Source organism: Cervus canadensis, chromosome 13 (genome assembly GCF_019320065.1).
Source record: "Cervus canadensis isolate Bull #8, Minnesota chromosome 13, ASM1932006v1, whole genome shotgun sequence".
In the NCBI taxonomy this organism is placed as follows: domain Eukaryota; kingdom Metazoa; phylum Chordata; class Mammalia; order Artiodactyla; family Cervidae; genus Cervus; species Cervus canadensis.
In genome coordinates, this window is record NC_057398.1 from 5,166,389 (window position 1) to 5,174,939 (window position 8,551).

The window sequence follows — 8,551 nt, forward strand, 5'->3', positions numbered from 1 at the left end:
CTCCCGGCACACGGCCCCCCTCCTGGCACACAGCCCCTCTCCCGGCACACGGCCCCTCTCCTACCACACCAGCCACCTCCTCCCGACAGGACATTTCCTCCTTTGTCCCTGGTGATGAAGGCCACTCCTTCAACACTTGTGTGGGCTAAGTCGCTTCAGTCGTGTCTGACTCTGTGCGACCCCATGGACTGTAGCCCGCCAGGCTCCTCTGTCCATGGGATTCTCCAGGCCAGAATACTGGAGTGGGTGGCCATTCCCTTCTCCAGGGGAATCTTCCCGACCCAGGGATCAAACCCAGGTCTCCCACATTGCAGGCAGATTCTTTACTATCTGAGCCAGCAGGGAAGCCCATCCCAACCTCCAACAAACACACATTTACTGAGCACCTGATGGGCATGCAGTGCGGAGCTAGGCTCTGAGGATTCAGCCACGAACAAGATGGATGAGACCCCCTGCTCCGGTTCCGCACCACTCCTTCAAGTCCCAACCCCTCCTGATTAACAGAACACTGTCTCACACTCCATCCACATCGCTCTGACGCTTTGTCTTATGTCCAGCGTGGGTGTCTGCCCCCTCAGTCAGCGTCAGCCCCCGGAGGACGGAGCCCAGCTCGAATTCACGTTGGCACGCTCCTTCCTTCCCCATGCCCACCCCACTCCACCCGGAGACACAGAGCCTTTCCCACAGGAGGCCCTGTACAAACGTGTGTCCAGAACAGAAGCTGATGGTTGGCTGATGGTCTAAGTAGCGAGGACTAGCCCGCTAGGGGCGAGCCCTGCCGTTGATGCGGGCCCAGGGCACGTGGGGGACGGTCTCTCCTGCAGCAGAAAGTAACCGGGGCCTCTGTGCCTGGCTGGAGCTGCGGTTCTCCATCCAGATGCTCATCTTTTAAATGGTGATTCTGGTCACAGCAGCTGGAAAGCAGCTTCAAGCACACGTATCCAGTTGACATACCACCTACCCTGTCAAAACGGATGGAAAGCGAACTTGCACGAGCATTTTCCATGAATAGGTCAACGGATGGAAGATACGGCACCGTGCTTCAAAGACATACCACCTCTCTCTCTAAGAAGACAGCGGGCACTATTCACAACAGCCAAGGCATGGAAACAACCTGAACGTCTGTCAACAAGAGGAACCGATAAAGATGCGGTACATACACACGATGGACTATTTCCCAACCAGAAAAAGGAACGAAACGATGCCATTTGCAGTAATATGGATGCAACTAGAGGTTATCGTACAGACTAAAGTAAGTCAGAAAGAGAAAGGCAGATACCATACGATATCATCTATATGTAGAATCTGAAGTATGATGCAAGAGAACCTATCTATGAAACAAACAGTCTCAGACCTAGAGAAGAGACTTGGAGTTGTCAAGCGGGGGTAGGTAGGAGAAGAATGGGGTGGGAGTTTGGTGTTAGCAGATGCAAACTCTTACATCTAGTCTGAATAAACAACAGGGTCCTACTGTATAGCACAGGGAACTATATTCAATATCCTGAGGTAAACCACAACGGCAAAGAATATAAAAAGAGTGTATGCATATGTATAACTGAATCACTTTGCTGTAGGACAGAAATTAACACAGCATGGCAAACCGATTATACCTCAATAAAATAAAAAGGAAGGCAGCTGGTTACTCTAGCCAGTTCGGCCATCTCTTCCAGGAACCCCAGCCATGCTCACCTCCTAGCACAACCATCCACCTCCTCACTCAAAACGTGCTGGTGCCTCAAGCAGCCACCACATCTGCATCCTGGGTCTGGGCAGGAGACACAAACCATCAAAGGAGGGATGGACAGGACAGCCCGGTTGTTGTTGTGAAAACGTCAGCCGCTCAGTCATGTCCTACTCTTTGTGATCCTACGGATTGTAGCCCGCCAGGCTCCTCTGTCCATGGGAATTCTCCAGACAAGAGTATAGGAATGGGTAGCCATTTCCTTCTCCAGGGGAACTTCCTGACCCAGGGATCGAACCTGGGTCTCCTGCACTGCAAGCAGATTCTTCACCGCCTGAGCCACACTTGAGTATAGTTTACCTGTGCCTGGTTAAGTAAATGTAAGGACATCCTCTTCAATTCAGTAAATGGCAGTCCTCTGTAATGAGCGGGCGGGACCCTCAAGGCACGGGACCACACTGCCATGACTATCCCACGGTGGGGGCCCTGAAAGAGCAGCTCACCCGAAGCAGAAGTGATGTTTCTTTTTAACGTGGAAAACAAGGTTCCAGGACTTGCTGACCTTTTCAGTAATGTGTCAGGAGAACGTCAATTAACGGGTATCGTTAATTCAAACAAACAAATATTTAATCTGTCCCTTTAAGATACAGTGACATCTTAAAAGTGGGTAAGAAAGCATTTCCTTTTTGAAAGAGACTTATGTCACGGGAAAACCATTTCAAAAACCAGCATTTGGAAATCACTTCCACCATTACAGGATGATGTTACCAAATTCGATGGAAGGAAGTTGTCTCTGAAACCAAGGATCTATGTCCATCCATAAAACAGAATATCCCAACTTGTTTTTAAATCCCTCAATGAAGTGAATGAAATACAGTGTCTCAGGGGTCTTGAATCCAGTTAAATCATAAGTTGAACCCATAATAACATCATTATAGAGAGGACTCTTTCAAAATATTGTGACTTGAACCAGACCTTCAAACTGTTTGAAGGTCTGGTTCAACTGTCATGCAAAATATGACACCAAGATATTCTGAAACAATAATACTCAATTGCATGGTTCTTACTAAAAAAAAAATCATTCTTAACATATTTAATTCCTCAACAACATCCATCTACTTCTTATATGTGCCAAGCACTGTTTCATGCCTTTGAAATATGGCAGGAAATGATACAAACAAAAACCTCTTACCTCATAGAGCTCAGATTCCAGTGGGGAGAGAAAGAAAATCTAACAGAAGTACACAGTATGTTAAATGGTAATAGTTCTGTGGAGAAAGGGCTTCCCCGGTGGTGCTAGCGATAAAGAACCAGCCTGCCAAGGCAGGAGATGTAAGAGACGCAGGTTCAATCCCTGGGTCGGGAAGATCCCCTGGAGGAGGGCATGGCAACCCACTCCAGTATTCTTGCCTGGAGAATCCCATGGACAGAGGAGCCTGGTGGGCTACAGTCCATGGGGTCACAAAGAGTCAGACATGACCCAAGCAACTTAGGATGTACACACACCCTATGGAGGAAAACTACTGTAGGGAAGAGATGCAGGAAATACTAGCAAGGGTGTGGGAGCAGGCGGGGCGCTGGAAGGTAGAGCAGATAGGAGCACAGACCCAAAGGAAGGGAGAGAAAGCTGTGCGGCTATCTGGGGAGAAGCATTTTAGACAGAGGGAGCAGGAGGAATGGCGAGGAGGTCAGTGTGGCTGGAGCAGAGTGAGAGAAGAGAAGAGCGGTAGGAGGGAGCGACACAGAAGCGAAGACCACGTGGGCCTATAATTGTACCACGGCGGCCGCCAGGCACGTGAGGACACCGAGCGCGTGAAATGGAGCTGGTCCAAACCGCATGTGCCATGGGGGTGACGTAGCACCAAAAAAGAACATCGAGATAGACATCAGAGATGAAAACAGTGTTGACATACTGGGTTAAATTATCAAAATTAATTCCACCTTTTTCCTTTTAAATTTAGCTACCAGAAAAGTGTTAAATTATGAATGTGGCACTCCTGTGTAACTCGTTGTATTTCTACTGGACTCTGTTCATAAGCTACGGAGTCTTGCAGGCCACTCTGGGGACCGTGGGTTTCACCGAATGCAAAAGAAGCCACGGCAGGGTTTTGAGCACGGCAGGCATGCTGTGACTTACACGTCATGGGATCCTCCCGACCACGGAGAGGACTACAGCCTGTACAGGGCAGAGGAGAAGCAGGTGAGCGATGACGCTGGCCTGGACGGGGGTGACGGCAGGGGAGGCAGCTCTGACTAGTCATACCCTATGTCTGAATATATGTTACCGGCAGAGTGATTGAGATTCACCAGCAGACTGGATGAAGGACGTGAAAGAGAGAAGTGAAGCAAGACCACGGGCATTGTGGCTGAGTAAAACCAAGACAGGAGACTGGGGGAAGAATATATTTACGTGGAAAAATCAGGAGCTCAGTGTTGGGTGTGTTAAGTATGAAATGTCTATTAACATTCAAGTTGGAACATTGAGTGGGCAGACAGACATACAGAACAGTACTTCAGGAGAGGCTGGGCTTGAGACAAATAATTGGGGGGGTGGTCATTGGCATGTAGATTTTTTTTTTCAGTATGGAAAATTCCAGCATAGACAAAACTAGAGATAATCGTATGATAAATCTGCAGGTACCTACTACCCACCTTCAACCATTATCAACTCCTGGTCAGTCTTGTTCAGCTCACAGAATTCCTGGAAGTGAATTCCAGGCAGCATTCATACAGGTGGTGTATAATGCCAGGAGTCGGGAGAGGAGAGGCCCCGGGCCTTCTATCACTGAGAAGTCAGAGAGCCGAGATGCTGAAAGGGGACGGCCGCTAAGACAGGTCGGAAACCAGAAACACGTTCCCTGGAAGCCAACTGAAGGAAGAGCCCCAAGGAAAAGGGTATGACCAGCTGGGCCAGTGCTGCTGGAGCTGCTGATCCCAGGGTGAAGACCAAGAAGGACCCGCTACGTGTAGCAGCACGGAGGTCACCGCTGGCCGTGGCCAGGGCACTGCTGTCCAGAGGGGTTCGGACAAGCCTGACTGGAGAGACGAGAGAGGGGACGTGAAGGAAACAAGGACTGAAAACTCTTTGGGGCAGTAGTTGGAAGAGATGAATGGGGTCAAAAAAGGATATATATTTTTTTTAAGATGGGAAAAATAGCAGCATATTGAAACGATCCAGTTAAGAGAGGAGAAACGGTGATGCAAGGAGGAGAGGGAAGTGCTGAAAGAGCATCCTGAATACGTCTCAGGATGAAATTCAGAGCAAAGAAGAGTGGCTGCCCTCGGACAGAACCGTAAGTAGTTCATGCGTGAACACAAGACACCCAATCATTTTTACTTTTTATTTTATAAGGTATATGATGTATTATTAGCACAGACATGCTGTATATAAACACGCACACAAACACAACACACAAGGAAATTTGCTTAAAAGTTTTAACCAATACCGGAGCATAATCAAAATAAAGATTAATTAGAAGAAAATAAAACCATATCACCAAAGTCTATACTATGCAGCCTTCAGAAATACATATCTTGGCATATTCATATAATCGGTATTATCTTAAGTGCACAATAAAAGATCTAGAGAAAGTGAAAGTCTTTGTATCTGAGGATACATTAATTTTTATGAACGAAGATCTTTTTTTTTTAAAGGCTCAGACACTATAATTCAGGAACTGCAATATACCTGCATGTGAACTCGAAAACTGCAACAGGAACCATGGGCCATTCTCAAAATCAAAAGTCACAGTGTCCCAAAAAGTCTGATTATTTGTCCACAGAGAAATGCAAATCAGTGAAAGGTCTTATTAGCAAGGCAGGCCTGAACAGTGCTACGGAGACAACACAGCCACCCAGAGTCGCGCTGCTCGGCAGAGACCAGGAGGTCGAGAAAGCGGGGCTAATTAGGCAGGTAGCCTCGCCATTAAGGACCAAAGACCCGAGTCCTCCCAGAAATCCACAGAGGCACAGAAACGTCCGACCTGCTCGAGGGACACTCCCGCACCATGCTGTGTGCTGAGCCCTCTGATGGCTCCGAGCACCTCCCACAGGTTTCCACTCACCCCTCTACAAGCCACCAGCCAAGCCAGCGCTCCGCGTTCACTGGCTCAGCAACAAAGGCTCAGGCCCAAGAGCGTCTTGCGGACGCACACTGTCGGAACCCCCGGGCCTGGCCACTGGCACCTGGACCTGCCGCAGCCACCACGCCCGGGGGCACCGCTGATCCACCACTGAAAGAACCACACAAGAACACCCCACCAAGCCCGAGGACGCGGTGGATCCATCGGACCAGCAGGGACGCCCGCGGCCACCCAGTTCGGCCGGCTGGACTGGGTGGCCCTCGACAGCGCCCACGCGGTCAGACTAGAAGCTCCTCCAGAGAGTGTGCCTGCTGCAGTATCTGGCACCGAGTGGACTCTGAGAAACACTTCTCGAAGGAAGGAAGAAACCACTAGTTACGTTACACCACCAAGACAAGCAGCATAATGAAGGATGCCCCAAAATCACCAAACGGTTCACAAAACTCAGGAGAGCTGTTAACGGTAGCCGACAGGAGGTGGGGACGGGGCAGCGAAGTAAATCCAAACGGCAGAACTGCACAGCATCGAGCCTTCCCGAAAGAGCATCCTCTTTCCTAACAGAGACGCCGAGATCCATCGTGAACTACATGAAACATGGGGACCTTACGTGGAGCTTGATTCAAGCAAAATACCAACTGTGTAAAAAAAAAAATTGAGACAAGCAAGGGAGACGTAAGTGAATGGATAATCGGTGACATTAAGAATGACAGTGCTTTTGCTGGGAGTGGCTACTACAGGGGTTATGTTTTTTAAAATAATACTTTTTTAAAGATTCATCATGGAGTATTTATGGATGAAGTATGATATCTGGGATCTGCTGTAAAATCATCCAAAAGGGGAATAAGGGATAAGGTTGATGAACGTACAAAAGAAACAGACAGTGCCATGTGTTGATTACAAGATAAAACTGGGTGATGGGAGCACTGAAGTCTCTTATGCGCTCTTTACCTTTGCAGATACATGAAAACTTCCATAGTAACTAGAACCTCAAACTGCAGTTACTTTCCCCGTGCCTGCCCAGTGCAGAGAAACGTGGTATTCTGGGTCGTATCTGGTCATGGTCACATCTTTTGGAGGAGGCCCGCCGGTCAGAGCAGACAGCCACTGCCAGCATCTTCCCCTGGGACTTACCTGCCTCAGCTCCAGTCCACCCTGGGCCTGCAATGCCTCCAGGCTCCCTCCCATTCCGGTTTCTCCTCTCCTGACTCCATCTTACCTCCCCTGCCACCGGCTGGTTTCTTCCCTTCCTTAGCCCCCCTGGCTTTACCCGGTCACGTGGGGCTTTTTGTCCCACCTCTTTGTCCCAGGTCACTCTCCTCCTTTCTCACGGTCCGAAGGTCAAAGGTCCCTCCCTCTCACAGGGTCAGTCTGTCTGCATCCTTTCTCCTTAACGACACCCACATAACCAGTCTATCCGGTTTATTATTAAAGAGTTCATCTTTGCCCAGGTTTGCCACACGGGCTGCTGTGAACTCTTGTATTGCTCCACTTACCTCCTCAGGCCCCTCCTGCTTTCCAGGACAGACACCAAAATGGGCTGGGTGAGTCCGTTACCGGGACGTGGGAGCCTACACGATGGGCCAGCCAGTTTCAGGGATGTGCACGCCTGCCAAGGTGCACGTTTGCCACACGGGGCCGCTGCAATGAACGCGACAGACACAAATGTGCTCGCCTGGAGCTTATGATCTGGGGCAGTTCAGCTCAGTCGCTCAGTCGTGTCTGACTCTCTGCGACCCCCTGGACTGCAGCACGCCAGGCTTCCCTGTCCATCACCAACTCCCGGAGTTTACTCAAACTCATGTCCATTGAGTCAGTGATGCCATCCAACCATCTCATCCTCTGTCATCCCCTTCTCCTCCCGCCTTCAATCTTTCCCAGCATCAGGGTCTTTTCAAATGATCTGGGGCAGGCTCCTATTAAAATTGGTTCAACTGCCCACATACCTTCCAGACTACACCGTGAATCCTCCAGTTACCTCCGTATCCCCCCAAGCTTTGCACAACGCCCAACCCAGAACTGATCCGTAATAAATCTGTAGCAACTGAACGCTCCTCCAAGTCAGTTCACTTGTCTGAACATTCGTGGAAACCCGCGTAGTGTGGGGTCACCCTGGACTGAAAGGTATTTAGAGAGGGTTTTTGATGAAGACCTTTTTTTCTTTATTCTTCAATGAGAAGAAAACGTCCTCGGGGCCTCTGGGGAAAATGTGTGTAGAAGAGGTGAGAAGTAAGACTTCTAGAGCCGGGCTTACCATTGCTGGCTAAAAGCAGCTCTGGGTGTGCTTAGCTTCTGTCTTCTTTGCTATTCTGGGTCGTCGGCTCCCGCCTCCCCTGGCCAGCCTCCTCCCTTCCAGCTGCAACGGGAATAAACCTCAGTCACCACCCTCCTGCGCCCCTCCCGTAGGCTCTGCGCACACTGTTTCCTCTCACCACCAAAGTGTCTCACTTCCTACCTCGACCCTGAGAAGAAGCGACCCGACTGCCCTGCTGCTGCTGTTTCGTGAAAGGGAGAATTTGAAATTCATCCTGTTCCTCGCCAGGAGTCCCCCTGAGACTCCAGTCGGAGGACCGAGTCAAAAAAAGGTGGAAAGCGGGACCCGAGAGGACCCAATACAGTCGGCTGCAAGAATCCCGAGCGCTGGGATTCCAGCCTCCAGCCACCCAGGCACATACCCCACCAACCCCAGGCGGCGGGGCCAGGCTCCGGCAGACAGACCCTGCTGGGCTGCAGACCCTCTCTGCAGATGCATCTCCAGGGCCTCCGGACGAAAGGGCACAGGGAGGCAAGA

The 8,551-nt window shown here is 50.1% G+C and overlaps 1 long non-coding RNA gene across 1 annotated transcript; it reads right to left on the minus strand.

Annotated features, from left to right (window-relative positions):
* Positions 1 to 565: 565 nt before the first annotated feature.
* Positions 566 to 8,119, minus strand: LOC122451951. Its single transcript, XR_006272549.1, has 3 exons — positions 8,015 to 8,119; positions 7,257 to 7,401; positions 566 to 6,398 (listed from the first exon to the last, which is right to left on the minus strand). It is a non-coding gene; the product is annotated as an uncharacterized LOC122451951 (long non-coding RNA).
* Positions 8,120 to 8,551: the final 432 nt, after the last annotated feature.